We start from the raw sequence: 19937 nt of genomic DNA on the forward strand, positions 1-19937 counted from the left end.
CGGTTTACAAGAACCTCGTTTACCGTACAAGTTCAATATCACAGAAAGTGAAAAATGGATAAAGAATTTGTGGTACTTACGTACAATGCAGTATCACTCAGCAATGAAATCTATGTCATCAGGCCCGTAGCAGCATAATGAGTGGATTCAGGTACGATGATTCTAACTGAAATAAGTCACACAGAAAAAGAAACATCGTAAGATATCACTAATACACAGAGTGTAAACTTGGCTACACAGGAACTGAATTCCAAAACAGAACAGGGTCTCATATTTAGAAAACCAACTTATGCTTGCTTAAGGGGAAAGGTGAGTTGGGGTGCTGCATAAAACCAGAGATTGAAATGAGCACAGATAAAGTTCCTTAAGCCAAATATGGAATAGACAAGAGCTACTCCTTGCTCAACGAAATGGACTCAACACCCCATATTAAACGCCTAAGAATGTACCTGACTAGTAAGTATCTTAAAACCTATGGATGGCTATGTCTCCAAAAGAGAATCAAGCGTGTGTACAGGGGCATAAACGCAGCAGTGATAGGATTGGAGAAGTTCGGTGAGTAAATAAAGACCCTTTGAAGTCATATTGCATGGTACCCATTCCACGGGTCTCAACTCTCCAGGTTTAAGGTATTCTTCCTTCAGCTAAAACATGCATGTGGAACCCAGAGTATGATCAACCATGTGAACGGGAGACGTGTTCAAATATGTCTCAGTTTTCGTACCCTGGTACTCGGGTGCAACATTCCAGACGCTTTACTAACACTCTCCCCACTTGGAGAGTCATTGCCTTTAACCTCCTGTTTGGCCAAGTTTGCAATTTCTGCGGAAGATGAACAGGAATAGCGAGAACCAATGAGAGACTAGCTGGAGGTGTCTGGACGGGCAAATTTAACTCTCATTTCCCACCAGGGAGAGGAAATAACCAAAGGATCAGTGTGCCGTTCCGGAACCAGATTAGGGCCTGAAGCCATTCTGCGGTGTTGCGGCCAGCTCAAAAGAAAGCGAGTTGAAGAAAGGAGCTCAGGGGCACTGTAATTCACAAACCTGCAGAGTTATAAATGACAGCTATCGTCCAAAAATATACTGAAGTAAGGCTGCCAAGAGGAGTTGAAAGAGGGGCAGAATTGCAGGAAACCGATTTCAGGAGGTAGACTGGAATTGCATTGAAAGCATAGGAAAAGAGGCAGAACGTCCACAATGATGCACTTGGCCAAAAAGGGCGTATGCGTTTTTTCCTGAATATATTCAGGAAAAAACGCATACGCCCTTCTTGGCCAACCAAGCAAGCTTGCAAAGGAAATCTGCACTACAATGAAGTCTCACTTCCCCCCGGTCAAAAGGGCCATCTGAAAAAAGTGTAAAATCCAGAAAGGCAGGACAGGCCATGGAGAACTGGGAGCCTTGTTATGCTGATGGGCGGGATGTAAATTGCCAACAGCCACTCGGGAGAAGTGTATGGTGTTTCCTGAAACATCTAAAAAACAAAGCAACAGAGCCTAGGGCACTTCCACTTATGGTCCTATAGCTTAGGGAAATTAAAATCAAAAAGACACAGCCACCCCAAAGTTTGGGACGCCTCTGTTTACAAGAACCTCGTTTACCATACAAGTTCAATATCACAGAAAGTAAAAAATGGATAAAGAACTTGTGGTACTTACGTACAATGCAGTATCACTCAGCAATGAATTCTATGTCATCAGGCCCGTAGCAGCATAATGAGTGGATTCAGGTACGATGATTCTAACTGAAATAAGTCACACAGAAAAAGAAACATCATAAGATATCACTAATACACGGAATGTAAACTTGGCTACACAGGAACTGAATTCCAAAACAGAACAGGGTCTCAAATTTAGAAAACCAACTTATGCTTGCTTAAGGGGAAAGGTGAGTTGGGGTGCTGCATAAAACCAGAGATTGAAATGAGCACAAATAAATTTCCTTAAGCCAAATATGGAATAGACAAGAGCTACTCCTTGCTCAACGAAATGGGCTCAACACCCCATATTAAACGCCTGAGAATGTACCTGACTAGTAAGTATCTTAAAACCTATGGATTGCTATGTCTCCAAAAGAGAATCAAGCGTGTGTACAGGGGCATAAATGCAGCAGTGATAGGATTGGAGAGGTTTGGTGAGCAAATGAAGACCCTTTGAAGTCATATTGCATGGTACCCATTCCACGGGTCTCAACTCTCCATGTTTAAGGTATTCTTCCTTCAGCTAAAACATGCATGTGGAACCCAGAGTATGATCAACCGTGTGAACAGGAGACGTGTTCAAATATGTCTCAGTTTTCCTCCCCTGGTACTCGGGTGCAACATTCCAGACGCTTTACTAACACTCTCCCCACTTGGAGAGTCAGTCCTTTTAACCTCCTTTTTGGCCCAGTTTGCAATTTCTGCGGAAGATGAACAGGAATAGGGAGAACCAATGAGAGACTAGCTGGAGGTGTCTGGACGGGCAAATTTAACTCTCATTTCCCACCAGGAAGAGGAAATAACCAAATGCTCAGCGTGCCGTGCCCAAACCAGATTAGGGCCTGAAGCCAACCTGCGGTGTTACGGACAGCTCAAAAGAAAGCGAGTTGAAGAAAGGAGCTCAGGGACACTGTAATTCACAAACCTGCAGAGTTATAAATGACAGCTATCGCCCAAAAATATACTGAAGTAAGGCTGCCAAGAGGACTTGAAAGCGGGGCAGAATTGCAGGAAACCGATTTCAGGAGGTAGACTGGAATTGCATTGAAAGCGTAGGAAAAGAGGCAGAACGTCCACAATGATGCACTTGGCCAAAAAGGGCGTATGCGTTTTTTCCTGAATATATTCAGGAAAAAACGCATACGCCCTTTTTGGCCAACCAAGGAAGATTGCAAAGGAAATCTGCACTACAATGAAGTCTCACTTCCCCCCGGTCAAAAGGGCCATCTGAAAAAAGTGTAAAATCCAGAAAGGCAGGACAGGCCATGGAGAACTGGGAGCCTTGTTATGCTGATGGGCGGGATGTAAATTGCCAACAGCCACTCGGGAGAAGTGTATGGTGTTTCCTGAAACATCTAAAAAACAAAGCAACAGAGCCTAGGGCACTTCCACTTATGGTCCTATAGCTTAGGGAAATTAAAATCAAAAAGACACCGCCACCCCAAAGTTTGGGACGCCTCTGTTTACAAGAACCTCGTTTACCGTACAAGTTCAATATCACAGAAAGTGAAAAATGGATAAAGAACTTGTGGTACTTACGTACAATGCAGTATCACTCAGCAATGAAATCTATGTCATCAGGCCCGTAGCAGCATAATGAGTGGATTCAGGTACGATGATTCTAACTGAAATAAGTCACACAGAAAAAGAAACATCATAAGATATCACTAATACACGGAATGTAAACTTGGCTACACAGGAACTGAATTGCAAAACAGAACAGGGTCTCAAATTTAGAAAACCAACTTATGCTTGCTTAAGGGGAAAGGTGAGTTGGGGTGCTGCATAAAACCAGAGATTGAAATGAGCACAAATAAATTTCCTTAAGCCAAATATGGAATAGACAAGAGCTACTCCTTGCTCAACGAAATGGGCTCAACACCCCATATTAAACGCCTGAGAATGTACCTGACTAGTAAGTATCTTAAAACCTATGGATTGCTATGTCTCCAAAAGAGAATCAAGCGTGTGTACAGGGGCATAAACGCAGCAGTGATAGGATTGGAGAGGTTTGGTGAGCAAATGAAGACCCTTTGAAGTCATATTGCATGGTACCCATTCCACGGGTCTCAACTCTCCAGGTTTAAGGTATTCTTCCTTCAGCTAAAACATGCATGTGGAACCCAGAGTATGATCAACCGTGTGAACGGGAGACGTGTTCAAATATGTCTCAGTTTTCCTCCCCTGGTACTCGGGTGCAACATTCCAGACGCTTTACTAACACTCTCCCCACATGGAGAGTCAGTCCCTTTAACCTCCTTTTTGGCCCAGTTTGCAATTTCTGCGGAAGATGAACAGGAATAGGGAGAACCAATGAGAGACTAGCTGGAGGTGTCTGGACGGGCAAATTTAACTCTCATTTCCCAACAGGAAGAGGAAATAACTAAAGGCTCAGCGTGCCGTGCCGGAACCAGATTAGGGACTGAAGCCATCCTGCGGTGTTGCGGCCAGCTCAAAAGAAAGCGAGTTGAAGAAAGGAGCTCAGGGGCACTGTAATTCACAAACCTGCAGAGTTATAAATGACAGCCATCGTCCAAACATATACTGAAGTAAGGCTGCCAAGAGGACTTGAAAGCGGGGCAGAATTGCAGGAAACCGATTTCAGGAGGTAGACTGGAATTGCATTCAAAGCATAGGAAAAGAGGCAGAACGTCCACAATGATGCACTTGGCCAAAAAGGGCGTATGCGTTTTTTCCTGAATATATTCAGGAAAAAACGCATACGCCCTTTTTGGCCAACCAAGCAAGCTTGCAAAGGAAATCTGCACTACAATGAAGTCTCACTTCCCCCCGGTCAAAAGGGCCATCTGAAAAAAGTGTAAAATCCAGAAAGGCAGGACAGGCCATGGAGAACTGGGAGCCTTGTTATGCTGATGGGCGGGATGTAAATTGCCAACAGCCACTCGGGAGAAGTGTATGGTGTTTCCTGAAACATCTAAAAAACAAAGCAACAGAGCCTAGGGCACTTCCACTTATGGTCCTATAGCTTAGGGAAATTAAAATCAAAAAGACACAGCCGCCCGAAAGTTTGGGACGCCTCTGGTTACAAGAACCTCATTTACCGTACAAGTTCACTATCACAAAAAGTGAAAAATGGATAAAGAACTTGTGGTACTTACGTACAATGCAGTATCACTGAGCAATGAAATCTATGTCATCAGGCCCGTAGCAGCATAATGAGTGGATTCAGGTACGATGATTCTAACTTAAATAAGTCACACAGAAAAAGAAACATCATAAGATATCACTAATACACGGAATGTAAACTTGGCTACACAGGAACTGAATTACAGAACAGAACAGGGTCTCAAATTTAGAAAACCAACTTATGCTTGCTTAAGGGTAAAGGTGAGTTGGGGTGCTGCATAAAACCAGAGATCGAAATGAGCACAGATAAAGTTCCTTAAGCCAAATATGGAATAGACAAGAGGTACTCCTTGCTCAACAAAATGGACTCAACACCCCATATTAAACGCCTAAGAATGTACCTGACTAGTAAGTATCTTAAAACCTATGGATTGCTATGTCTCCAAAAGAGAATCAAGCGTGTGTACAGGGGCATAAACGCAGCAGTGATAGGATTGGAGAGGTTGGGTGAGTAAATGAAGACCCTTCGAAGTCATATTGCATGGTACCCATTCCACGGGTTTCAACTACCCAGGTTTAAGGTATTCTTCCTTCAGCTAAAACATGCATGTGGAACCCAGAGTATGATCAACCATGTGATCGGGAGATGTGTTCAAATATGTCTCAGTTCTCGTACCCTGGTACTCGGGTGCAACATTCCAGACGCTTTACTAACACTCTCCCCACTTGGAGAGTCAGCGCCTTTAACCTCCTGTTTGGCCCAGTTTGCAATTTCTGCGGAAGATGAACAGGAATAGGGAGAACCAATGAGAGACTAGCTGGAGGTGTCTGGACGGGCAAATTTAACTCTCATTTCCCACCAGGAAGAGGAATTAACCAAAGGCTCAGCGTGCCGTGCCCGAACCAGATTAGGGCCTGAAGCCATCCTGCGGTGTTGCGGCCAGCTCACAAGAAAGCGAGTTGAAGAAAGGAGCTCAGGGGCACTGTAATTCACAAACCTGCAGAGTTATAAATGACAGCTATCGTCCAAAAATATACTGAAGTAAGGCTGCCAAGAGGACTTGAAAGCGGGGCAGAATTGCAGGAAACCGATTTCAGGAGGTAGACTGGAATTGCATTGAAAGCACAGGAAAAGAGGCAGAGCATCCACAATGATGCACTTGGCCAAAAAGGGCGTATGCGTTTTTTCCTGAATATATTCAGGAAAAAACGCATACGCCCTTGTTGGCCAACCAAGGAAGATTGCAAAGGAAATCTGCACTACAATGAAGTCTCACTTCCCCCCGGTCAAAAGGGCCATCTGAAAAAAGTGTAAAATCCAGAAAGGCAGGACAGGCCATGGAGAACTGGGAGCCTTGTTATGCTGATGGGCGGGATGTAAATTGCCAACAGACACTCGGGAGAAGTGTATGGTGTTTCCTGAAACATCTAAAAAACAAAGCAACAGAGCCTAGGGCACTTCCACTTATGGTCCTATAGCTTAGGGAAATTAAAATCAAAAAGACACAGCCGCCCGAAAGTTTGGGACGCCTCTGTGCCGAGGACCAGCCCCAGCTGAACAGGATTCACCCAAAGGGGAAGACGGAGTCGGTGTGGACAGAACTCAAGACACCTCTTCTTGGGTGCAAGGATCTGACAAATTTATTTTCAAGATTCCAAAAGCTTTTATACTATAAAGTGATCTCATTTTCAAATTTAACATTCTCATACCCACGCCAAAAACTTCCCCACATAGGCCACAAAACAAAGGTAATTTACATCAGCAGATTGATTAAAACAGGTTAGGTAATTTTCCCATCGCCCAGAGTCTCTTTCTTCTCCTGTGGTTAGTCACATGTTGGTCACATCTACGTCAGGAACACAGTCTGCGGTTTCATCGTCTTCCTTAGAAAATTAGATGTTCTTGTACCTATATGTTCTTGTTCAATCAGCCAACTATTCAAAGCACAAACTCAAGCACATTATTCTTTTAACAATTGTAAATATTTATAGACTATTTTCTTTTACCTTTATAATCAAAACAAGGCACTAAATTATACAAAAAACAATTCTACTTATAAAAAGCTACCAAGTAGCCTACTCTATCTAATTTGTTATGTACCCACTGTAGCATAAAACCTTCCCACCACCATACCCAAAAATTTCCTAACCTACCTCTACCTCCCCAGGAAGGCCATAACTCATTCAACTTATTTTCTAAAATAGGCTTTTGTCACATAAATGCTTCTATTGTATTTCCTTAAACCTAACGCCTCAATCTGGGAGTAAAAATTTCAGGCATAATCATTAAGGAAGCCGGAGTAATCACAATCCCGCTTAATTTTACCCTAGGTAGGGGTCTTTCTCTAAACCCTCTATCGAAGCCGGGAATATTTATCACCTTAAACAAAAGCAGGGGGGGAGGCAAGGGGAACCATACAGAGGAGAGTTTTGCTTCTCCATATTTGTACCTGGCAGTACCAGCTTTGCTTGGCACTATGGGTCTCGTCCGTGCTGAGACTCAAAGGCACTTCCTATACGGCTCCCGGCATCTCCCCCTTTTTTATTTATTAGAACACCAAACAGAACATAGCCCGTACGAGGGCAGTTTTCTGTTGGCATGTCTGAGGCACCCTCCTGCGTGCAATGCCAACAAGGGCCGCAGGGTGCAAGGGCTGCCTCAGAATAATGGCTGATTCCCTATAGAGGTGCGATGGCGACAAGGCCTCTCTGTGCAAGGGCAATCAGGACAATGGATGATTCCCTATAGAGGTGCAATGGCAACAAGGCCTCTCTGTGCAAGGGCAATCAGGACAATGGATGATTCCCTATAGAGGTGCAATGGCAACAAGGCCTCTCTGTGCAAGGGCAATCATTTCGAATTATTCAGGGCGGAGAGCCAGGCTGCGGGAGAATCTCCTTCATTAATAGCCAGAAGTGCCTGAGTGAGCAGGACCCTATCTCGATGTGCCCTGATGTGTACACGACAGACCAACTAGAGACATAGCATAATCCCAAATACACAGCAGACTCTAAAGATTCCTACCCCCACCCACTCCCCAAAGAAGGAAAAGGCAGAAGAGAGCCAAGAGGCAAAATCTCCAAAGGCAACGGGCTCCAGCCCGGTAGCACTCAGTTGCACAATCTGAATAATCCTTTGTGGAATTCCAACTAATCTCCGAAGTTTTCTTCAACAATTCTCGTCAGTCTTGATGGCACCCAGATCGGATCTTGATCTTGAACGGAAAGTAAGCTAAGCATAGCCACAAAAAAATTAGCAGTCGTCAAAGGCAATTCTTGAGCATTCACAGCATTTTCAGCAGTCAGGCAAAGCTTTTTAATTGCTCCCCAGGTTATTGGAGCCGCTTCAGTGGTGGAGACAGCGTACCTTCTCTTTCGTGAACGAGAAGGCAATGAAGGTTTTTTCTCCAAAAGTTCTGGAGAAACTTGTACTTCTTTATCTTGTACTTCTTCATCACAGAATGATTTAAGTGACAATTGTTTTATCTGGGGAACTAACGTCGTAGCCATAGGGCTATTTGGTTTTACTTCCTGGGGATGTGATTCCGCCATCTCGGCAGTGTAATTTCTTTTCTGAAAAACGCTTCAATAAGTTCCCCACCTCAGGGTGTCTGATTAATCGATCAGGAATCCAAATTGGTGAATCAAAATTCTGGGGAAAAATACAAGCATATCCTCTACCACTAGTTAATAATGTATCTGGCCCATTCCATTTTCCTGTTAAAACATCCTTCCATAATACCATAGGTCTTTTTAAACCTTCTTTTCTTTCCCAATGTACCATCATGGGGGTTTTCCCAATGCTATTCATATTTAAATAATTTAACACAAACATAGCATGATTCAATCTTTGATGAGGAGAGAAATATTTCATCTCTCCTTCTTGTAACTTTGCTAACATTACTTTTAACATCTGATTACTTCTTTCAACTATAGCTTGTCCCTGTGGGTTATAGGGAATTCCCATACTATGAGAAATTCCAAATTGTTGACAAAAATGATAGAAGGCTTTGGAGGCATAAGCCGGACCATTATCAGTTTTAATTCTTCGGGGAATTCCCAAATAACTGAAACAAAACATCAAGTGCTGGCACACATCCTTAAAGGCCTCTCCGGTCCTAGCTGAGGCTACAATTACATGTGAAAAGGTATCCACACAAACATGTACATATGACAGCTTTCCAAAACTGGGTACATGAGTCACATCCATTTGCCACAGATCATTAGCTCGCAAACCTCGGGGATTTACTCCTTGTTGAGGTACATTAGTTTGTGTAGGACACACAGAGCAATTTTTTACTATTTCCCTTGCTGCTTCTCTAGTTAGGCTAAACTGATATCTTAAGGCATTAGCATTTTGATGATGCAGCTGATGAGATTCTATTGCTTCTTGTACTTTATCCTCATCTACTATAAAAATTTTAGTCAGGGCATCAGCAGAGGCATTGCCTTCTGCTAAAGGCCCTGGCAATCCAGAGTGAGCTCTAATGTGGCCTATATAATAAGGTTGTGTTCTTTTCCATATACCTTTTTGTAGTCTCTTAAGCAACTTAATTATTGTACTCTTATTCTCAGGAAAGGCTGCTGTTTCTATTGCGGGAAATAATTTAACTATATATAAGGAATCAGTATATAAATTAATTTTACAATTTCGTGTTTTCTTCAATACTTCAATTACTGCCATTATTTCAGATTGCTGTGCAGAACATCCTTCTGTTTTTAAACTATATTTTTCTTTTCCAATAATATAAGCTGCCTTACCTGTTGAAGAGCCATCAGTAAACACTAATACAGCCTCCTCCAAAGGTTCTTTTCTATACCATACTGGAAATATAACAGCATTATCTTTAAAAAACTGTAATAAATTATTCTTTGGCAAATGATACAATATTTGTCCTGTATAAGCCATTAAAGCAATTCCCAAATAATCTTCAAACATTAACAAGGCTTCTAATTGTTCTTTATTATAGGGAACAATAATATTATCCACATCTTTCCCGAACAATTCTCTACTCCTTTTCCTTCCTTTTATGATAATTAAACTTACCATAAATGGGTATGAAGCAACAATTTTTTTTTAGGATTAGCTGCTAAGTGTACCCACTCCAAGGGACCATCCTGCCATAATATTCCCGTAGGTATTACAGGAGTGGACAATATTACCAATTCCCATGGCTTTTTATAATCTATTTTTTGTAAAAAGGTATTCTGTAAAGCTTCCTCTACTTTTTGTATAACTAATTTTCCCTCTTCAGTTAATTCTCTGGGAGACAAAGGATCAGAATCCCCTTGTAAAATTTGAAACAAGGGTTTTAATTCCATGGTTGATATTTTTAACAGGGGTCTGATCCAATTAATATCTCCCAAAAATTTTTGAAAATCATTCAAGGTCTTTAAATTATCAATTCTTAACTGGAAAGGTATATGATGAATAGTAAACTCCTGTATTATTCTCCCTAAATAATTATAAGGAGGTTCAGTTTGAATTTTTTCAGGGGCTACCTTTAATCCATATATTTCTAAAGCCTTTATCAATTCTTGTAATATATCATGTAAAACAGCTCTATCCTCTCCAGCTAATAAAATATCATCCATATAATGTATAATATATATCTCTTTATATTTTTGTCTAATTGAACATATAGCTTGGTCAACATATTTCTGACATAAGGTGGGACTATTTTTCATCCCTTGAGGTAAAACCTTCCATTGATAACGTTGGTAATAATAGCAATTATAATATAATTATCATTACAACTATTTTATTATTATATTATATTTAATATATATATATAATTATATAAACATATACATATTTTATATATATATTTTATTTATTTATTTATTTATTTTATTTATTTTATTATTATTTATTTATTATATATATATTTTATATATATATATTACATATAAATACATATAATTATAATAATTATAATTACCACTACAATATAATAATAGCAATAATAATAGCAATAGCTATTCCTTGCATAAAGGAGGGTATTTATAAGGGTTTTTTTGACCCTCAGGCAGGGGAGCAATACTCTCTCTAATAAGGTTCCATAAAGTAAAAGTATCTACTGGAACTTTCTCAGGTCCAAAATGACTGTAATATACTTGCAAAGTCTGCCCCACTTTTTGCCAGGTTTCTATATTAACTGTTCCCTCTTCTGGAAACCAAGGACATTGTTCCTGTACGAACTGAAAAAACTGAGTTAATTGCTTATTAGTTACCTTAATTCCTCTTCCATTTATCATATGTTTAACTATATCAATAAATAAGAGCCTCTCTTTGGACTCAGCGTGTCCCATCTTGACACCGCCTTACTCACCTTCCTAACCAGTTCTCCTTTAACTGGGGGTCTGCAGCACCCTACGGTGAGACTCCTATCCGTCTGAAAATTATACTTACCCCTTCAGGTCCCTGTTCGGGCGCCACTTGCCGAGGACCAGCCCCAGCTGAACAGGATTCACCCAAAGGGGAAGACGGAGTCGGCGTGGACAGAACTCAAGACACCTCTTCTTGGATGCAAGGATCTGACAAATTTATTTTTCGTGATTTCAAAGCATTTATACTATAAAGTGATCTCATTTTCAAATTTAACATTCTCATACCCACACCAAAAACTTCCCCACATAGGCCACAAAACAAAGGTAATTTACATCAGCAGATTGATTAAAACAGGTTAGGTAATTTTCCCATCGCCCAGAGTCTCTTTCTTCTCCTGTGGTTAGTCACATGTTGGTCACATCTACGTCAGGAACACAGTCTGCGGTTTCATCGTCTTCCTTAGAAAATTAGATGTTCTTGTACCTATATGTTCTTGTTCAATCAGCCAACTATTCAAAGCACAAACTCAAGCACATTATTCTTTTAACAATTGTAAATATTTATAGACTATTTTCTTTTACCTTTATAATCAAAACAAGGCACTAAATTATACAAAAAACAATTCTACTTATAAAAAGCTACCAAGTAGCCTACTCTATCTAATTTGTTATGTACCCACTGTAGCATAAAACCTTCCCACCACCATACCCAAAAATTTCCTAACCTACCTCTACCTCCCCAGGAAGGCCATAACTCATTCAACTTATTTTCTAAAATAGGCTTTTGTCACATAAATGCTTCTATTGTATTTCCTTAAACCTAACGCCTCAACCTGGGAGTAAAAATTTCAGGCATAATCATTAAGGAAGCCGGAGTAATCACAATCCCGCTTAATTTTACCCTAGGTAGGGGTCTTTCTCTAAACCCTCTATCGAAGCCGGGAATATTTATCACCTTAAACAAAAGCAGGGGGGGAGGCAAGGGGAACCATACAGAGGAGAGTTTTGCTTCTCCATATTTGTACCTGGCAGTACCAGCTTTGCTTGGCACTATGGGTCTCGTCCGTGCTGAGACTCAAAGGCTCGTCCGTGCTGAGACTCAAAGGCACTTCCTATACGGCTCCCGGCACCTCTGTTTACAAGAACCTCATTTACCGTACAAGTTCAATATCACAGAAAGTGAAAAATGGATAAAGAACTTGTGGTACTTACGTACAATGCAGTATCACTCAGCAATGAAATCTATGTCATCAGGCCCGTAGCAGCATAATGAGTGGATTCAGGTACGATGATTCTAACTGAAATAAGTCACACAGAAAAAGAAACATCATAAGATATCACTAATACACGGAATGTAAACTTGGCTACACAGGAACTGAATTCCAGAACAGAACAGGGTCTCAAATTTAGAAAACCAACTTATGCTTGCTTAAGGGGAAAGGTGAGTTGGGGTGCTGCATAAAACCAGAGATTGAAATGAGCACAGATAAAGTTCCTTAAGCCAAATATGGAATAGACAAGAGCTACTCCTTGCTCAACGAAATGGACTCAACACCCCATATTAAACGCCTAAGAATGTACCTGACTAGTAAGTATCTTAAAACCTATGGATTGCTATGTCTCCAAAAGAGAATCAAGCATGTGTACAGGGGCATAAACGCAGCAGTGATAGGATTGGAGAGGTTCGGTGAGCAAATGAAGACCCTTTGAAGTCAATTTGCATGGTACCCATTCCACGGGTCTCAACTCTCCAGGTTTAAGGTATTCTTCCTTCAGCTAAAACATGCATGTGGAACCCAGAGTATGATCAACCGTGTGAACGGGAGACATGTTCAAATATGTCTCAGTTTTCCTCCCCTGGTACTCGGGTGCAACATTCCAGATGCTTTACTAACACTCTCCCCACTTGGAGAGTCAGCGCCTTTAACCTCCTGTTTGGCCCAGTTTGCAATTTCTGCGGAAGATGAACAGGAATAGGGAGAACCAATGAGAGACTAGCTGGAGGTGTCTGGACGGGCAAATTTAACTCTCATTTCCCACCAGGAAGAGGAATTAACCAAAGGCTCAGCGTGCCGTGCCGGAACCAGATTAGGGCCTGAAGCCATCCTGCGGTGTTGCGGCCAGCTCACAAGAAAGCGAGTTGAAGAAAGGAGCTCAGGGGCACTGTAATTCACAAACCTGCAGAGTTATAAATGACAGCTATCGTCCAAAAATATACTGAAGTAAGGCTGCCAAGAGGACTTGAAAGCGGGGCAGAATTGCAGGAAACCGATTTCAGGAGGTAGACTGGAATTGCATTGAAAGCATAGGAAAAGAGGCAGAACGTCCACAATGATGCACTTGGCCAAAAAGGGCGTATGCGTTTTCTCCTGAATATATTCAGGAAAAAACGCATACGCACTTTTTGGCCAACCAAGCAAGCTTGCAAAGGAAATCTGCACTACAATGAAGTCTCACTTCCCCCTGGTCAAAAGGGCCATCTGAAAAAAGTGTAAAATCCAGAAAGGCAGGACAGGCCATGGAGAACTGGGAGCCTTGTTATGCTGATGGGTGGGATGTAAATTGCCAACAGACACTCGGGAGAAGTGTATGGTGTTTCCTGAAACATCTAAAAAACAAAGCAACAGAGCCTAGGGCACTTCCACTTATGGTCCTATAGCTTAGGGAAATTAAAATAAAAAAGACACAGCCACCCCAAAGTTTGGGACGCCTCTGTTTACAAGAACCTCGTTTACAGTACAAGTTCAACATCGCAGAAAGTGAAAAATGGATAAAGAAATTTTGGTATGTACTTGCAAAGCAATATCACTCAGCAATGAAATCTATGTCAACAGGCCATTAGCAGCACAATGAGTGGATTCAGGTATGATGATTCTAACTGAAAGAAGTCACACAGAAAAAGAAACATCATAAGATATCAGTAATACACGGAATGTAAACTTGGCTACACAGGAACTGAATTACAGAACAGAAAAGGGTCTCAAATTTAGAAAACCAACTTATGCTTGCTTAAGGGGAAAGGTGAGTTGGGGTGCTGCATAAAACCAGAGATTGAAATGAGCACAGATAAAGTTCCTTAAGCCAAATATGGAATAGACAAGAGCTACTCCTTGCTCAATGAAATGGACTCAACACCGCATATTACACGCCTAAGAATGTACCTGACTAGTAAGTATCTTAAAACCTATGGATTGCTATGTCTCCAAAAGAGAATCAAGCATGTGTACAGGGGCATAAACGCAGCAGTGATAGGATTGGAGAGGTTCGGTGAGCAAATGAAGACCCTTTGAAGTCAATTTGCATGGTACCCATTACACGGGTCTCAACTCTCCAGGTTTAAGGTATTCTTCCTTCAGCTAAAACATGCATGTGGAACCCAGAATATGATCAACCGTGTGAACGGGAGACGTGTTCAAATATGTCTCAGTTTTCCTCCCCTGGTACTCGGGTGCAACATTCCAGACGCTTTACTAACACTCTCCCCGCTTGGAGAGTCAGCGCCTTTAACCTCCTGTTTGGCCCAGTTTGCAATTTCTGCGGAAGATGAACAGGAATAGGGAGAACCAATGAGAGACTAGCTGGAGGTGTCTGGACGGGCAAATTTAACTCTCATTTCCCACCAGGAAGAGGAAATAACCAAAGGCTCAGTGTGCCGTGCCGGAACCAGATTAGGGCCTGAAGCCATCCTGCGGTGTTGCGGCCAGCTCAAAAGAAAGCGAGTTGAAGAAAGGAGCTCAGGGGCACTGTAATTCACAAACCTGCAGAGTTATAAATGACAGCTATCGTCAAAAAATATACTGAAGTAAGGCTGCCAACAGGACTTGAAAGCGGGGCAGAATTGCAGGAAACTGATTTCAGGAGGTAGACTGGAATTGCATTGAAAGCATAGGAAAAGAGGCCGAACGTCCACAATGATGCACCTGGCCAAAAAGGGCGTATGCGTTTTTTCCTGAATATATTCAGGAAAAAACGCATACGCCCTTTTTGGCCAACCAAGCAAACTTGCAATGGAAATCTGCACTACAATGAATTCTCACTTCCCCCCGGTCAAAAGGGCAATCTGAAAAAAGTGTAAAATCCAGAAAGGCAGGACAGGCCATGGAAAACTGGGAGCCTTGTTATACTGATGGGCGGGATGTAAATTGCCAACTGACACTCGGGAGAAGTGTATGGTGTTTCCTGAAACATTGAAAAAACAAAGCAACAGAGCCTAGGGCACTTCCACTTATGGTCCTATAGCTTAGGGAAATTAAAATCAAAAAGACACAGCCACCCCAAAGTTTGGAATGGCTCTGTTTACAAGAACCTCGCTTACAGTATAAGTTCAACATCGCAGAAAGTGAAAAATGGATAAAGAAGTTGTGGTATTTACTTACAAAGCAATATCACTCAGCAATGAAATCTATGTCATCAGGCCCGTAGCAGCACAATGAGTGGATTCAGGTACGATGATTCTAACTGAAATAAGTCACACAGAAAAAGAAACATCATAAGATATCACTAATACACGGAATGTAAACTTGGCTACACAGGAACTGAATTCCAAACCAGAACAGGGTCTCAAATTTAGAAAACCAACTTATGCTTGCTTAAGGGGAAAGGTGAGTTGGGGAGCTGCATAAAACGGGAGATTGAAATGAGCACAGATAAAGTTCCTTAAGCCAAATATGGAATAGACAAGAGCTACTCCTTGCTCAACGAAATGGACTCAACACCGCATATTAAACGCCTAAGAATGTACCTGACTAGTAAGTATCTTAAAACCTATGGATTGCTATGTCTCCAAAAGAGAATCAAGCGTGTGTACAGGGGCATAAACGCAGCAGTGATAGGATTGGAGAGGTTCGGTGAGCAAATGAAGGCCCTTTGAAGTCATATTGCATGGTACCCATTCCACGGGTCTCAACTCTCCAGGTTTAAGGTATTCTTCCTTCAGCTAAAACATGCATGTGGAACCCAGAGTATGATCAACCGTGTGAACGGGAGACGTGTTCAAATATGTCTCAGTTTTCCTCCCCTGGTACTCGGGTGCAACATTCCAGACGCTTTACTAACACTCTCCCCACTTGGAGAGTCAGCGCCTTTAACCTCCTGTTTGGCCCAGTTTGCAATTTCTGCGGAAGATGAACAGGAATGGGGAGAACCAATGAGAGACTAGCTGGAGGTGTCTGGACGGGCAAATTTAACTCTCATTTCCCACCAGGAAGAGGAAATAACCAAAGGCTCAGCGTGCCGTGCCCGAACCAGATTAGGGCTTGAAGCCATCCTGCGGTGTTGCGGCCAGCTCACAAGAAAGCGAGTTGAAGAAAGGAGCTCAGGGGCACTGTAATTCACAAACCTGCAGAGTTATAAATGACAGCTATCGTCCAAAAATAGACTGAAGTAAGGCTGCCAAGAGGACTTGAAAGCGGGGCAGAATTGCAGGAAACCGATTTCAGGAGGTAGACTGGAATTGCATTGAAAGCATAGGAAAAGAGGCAGAACGTCCACAATGATGCACTTGGCCAAAAAGGGCGTATGCGTTTTTTCCTGAATATATTTGCAAACTTGCAAAGGAAATCTGCAAACTTGCAAAGGAAATCTGCACTACAATGAAGTCTCACTTCCCCCCGGTCAAGAGGGACATCTGAAAAAATTGTAAAATCCAGAAAGGCAGGACAGGCCATGGAGAACTGGGAGCCTTGTTATGCTGATGGGCGGGATGTAAATTGCCAACAGACACTCGGGAGAAGTGTATGGTGTTTCCTGAAACATCTAAAAAACAAAGCAACAGAGCCTAGGGCACTTCCACTTATGGTCCTATAGCTTAGGGAAATTAAAATCAAAAAGACACAGCCACCCCAAAGTTTGGGACGCCTCTGTTTACAAGAACCTCGTTTACCGTACAAGTTCAATATCACAGAAAGTGAAAAATGGATAAAGAACTTGTGGTACTTACGTACAATGCATTATCACTCAGCAATGAAATCTATGTCATCAGGCCCGTAGAAGCATAATGAGTGGATTCAGGTACGATGATTCTAACTGAAATAAGTCACACAGAAAAAGAAACATCATAAGATATCACTAATACACGGAATGTAAACTTGGCTACACAGGAACTGAATTCCAAACCAGAACAGGGTCTCAAATTTAGAAAACAAACTTATGCTTGCTTAAGGGTAAAGGTGAGTTGGGGTGCTGCATAAAACCAGAGATAGAAATGAGCACAGATAAAGTTCCTTAAGCCAAATATGGAATAGACAAGAGCTACTCCTTGCTCAATGAAATGGATTCAACACCCCATATTAAACGCCTAAGAATGTACCTGACTAGTAAGTATCTTAAAACCTATGGATTGCTATGTCTCCAAAAGAGAATCAAGCATGTGTGCAGGGTCATAAACGCAGCAGTGATAGGACTGGAGAGGTTCGGTGAGCAAATGAAGACCCTTTGAAGTCATATTGCATGGTACCCATTACACGGGTCTCAACTCTCCAAGTTTAAGGTATTCTTCCTTCAGCTAAAACATGCATGTGGAACCTAGAGTATGATCAACCTTGTGAACGGGAGACGTGTTCAAATATGTCTCAGTTTTCCTACCCTGGTACTCGTGTGCAACATTCCAGACGCTTTACTAACACTCTCCCCACGTGGAGAGTCAGGGCCTTTAACCTCCTGTTTGGCCCAGTTTGCAATTTCTGCGGAAGATGAACAGGAATAGGGAGAACCAATGAGAGACTAGCTGGAGGTGTCTGGACGGGCAAATTTAACTCTCATTTCCCACCAGGAAGAGGAATTAACCAAAGGCTCAGCGTGCCGTGCCGGAACCAGATTAGGGCCTGAAGCCATCCTGCGGTGTTGCGGCCAGCTCACAAGAAAGCGAGTTGAAGAAAGGAGCTCAGGGGCACTGTAATTCACAAACCTGCAGAGTTATAAATGACAGCTATCGTCCAAAAATATACTGAAGTAAGGCTGCCAAGAGGACTTGAAAGCGGGGCAGAATTGCAGGAAACCGATTTCAGGAGGTAGACTGGAATTGCATTGAAAGCATAGGAAAAGAGGCAGAACGTCCACAATGATGCACTTGGCCAAAAAGGGCGTATGCGTTTTTTCCTGAGTATATTCAGGAAAAAACGCATACGCCCTTTTTTGCAAACCAAGCAAGCTTGCAAAGGAAATCTGCACTACAATGAAGTCTCACTTCCCCCAGGTCAAAAGGGCCATCTGAAAAAAGTGTAAAATCCAGAAAGGCAGGACAGGCCATGGAGAACTGGGAGCCTTGTTATGCTGATGGGCGGGATGTAAATTGCCAACAGACACTCCGGAGAAGTGTATGGTGTTTCCTGAAACATCTAAAAAACAAAGCAACAGAGCCTAGGGCACTTCCACTTATGGTCCTATAGCTTAGGGAAATTAAAATCAAAAAGACACAGCCACCCCAAAGTTTGGGACGCCTCTGTTTACAAGAACCTCGTTTACCGTACAAGTTCAACACTGCAGAAAGTGAAAAATGGATAAAGAAGTTGTGGTATTTACTGACAAAGCAATATCACTCAGCAATGAAATCTATGTCATCAGGCCCTTAGCAGCACAATGAGTGGATTCAGGTATGATGATTCTAACTGAAATAAGTCACACAGAAAAAGAAACATCATAAGATATCAGTAATACACGGAATGTAAACTTGGCTACACAGGAACTGAATTACAGAACAGAACAGGGTCTCAAATTTAGAAAACCAACTTATGCTTGCTTAAGGGGAAAGGTGAGTTGGGGTGCTGCATAAAACCAGAGATTGAAATGAGCACAGATAAAGTTCCTTAAGCCAAATATGGAATAGACAAGAGCTACTCCTTGCTCAACGAAATGGACTCAACACCGCATATTAAACGCCTAAGAATGTACCTGACTAGTAAGTATCTTAAAACCTATGGTTTGCTATGTCTCCAAAAGAGAATCAAGCGTGAGTACAGGGGCATCAGGCCCGTAGCATATTAAACACCTAAGAATGTACCTGACTAGTAAGTATCTTAAAACCTATGGATTGCTATGTCTCTGAAAGAGAATCAAGCATGTGAACAGGGGCATAAACGCAGCAGTGATAGGATTGGAGAGGTTCGGTGAGCAAATGAAGACCCTTTGAAGTCATATTGCATGGTACCCATTCCACGGGTTTCAACTACCCAGGTTTAAGGTATTCTTCCTTCAGCTAAAACACGCATGTGGAACCCAGAGTATGATCAACAATGTGAACGGGAGACGTGTTCAAATATGTCTCAGTTTTCCTCCACTGGCACTCGGGTGCAACATTCCAGACGCTTTACTAACACTCTCCCCACTTGGAGAGTCAGCGCCTTTAACCTCCTATTTGGCCCAGTTTGCAATTTCTGCGGAAGATGAACAGGAATAGGGAGAACCAATGAGAGACTAGCTGGAGGTGTCTGGACGGGCAAATTTAACTCTCATTTCCCACCAGGAAGAGGAATTAACCAAAGGCTCAGCGTGCTGTGCCGGAACCAGATTAGGGCCTGAAGCCATCCTGCGGTGTTGCGGCCAGGTCAGAATAAAGCGAGTGGAAGAAAACAGCTCACGGGCACTGTAATTCACAAACGTGCAGAGTTATAAATGACAGCTATCGTCCAAAAATATACTGAAGTAAGGCTGCCAAGAGGACTTGAAAGCGGGGCAGAATTGCAGGAAACCGATTTCAGGAGGTAGACTGGAATTGCATTGAAAGCATAGGAAAAGAGGCAGAACGTCCACAATGATGCACTTGGCCAAAAAGGGCGTATGCGTTTTTTCCTGAATATATTCAGGAAAAAACGCATACGCCCTTT

General features: G+C 42.2%; 1 long non-coding RNA gene across 2 annotated transcripts in view; it reads right to left on the reverse strand.

The window, feature by feature from the left end:
* Window positions 1-19937, reverse strand: part of LOC307189342 — a 417306-nt gene that overhangs the window by 381042 nt on the left and 16327 nt on the right. Inside the window, exon 1 of one of the 2 annotated variants that reach the window (XR_013829153.1) lies at window positions 15495-15513. The exons of the other annotated variant lie outside the window; for it this stretch is intronic. This is a non-coding gene — a long non-coding RNA (uncharacterized lncRNA). Of the gene's footprint in view, window positions 1-15494; window positions 15514-19937 lie in introns of those variants that run through there. 2 annotated transcript variants of the gene reach the window in all.

This window comes from Stenella coeruleoalba, assembly GCF_951394435.1.
Source record: "Stenella coeruleoalba genome assembly, chromosome: 7".
NCBI lineage: Eukaryota > Metazoa > Chordata > Mammalia > Artiodactyla > Delphinidae > Stenella > Stenella coeruleoalba.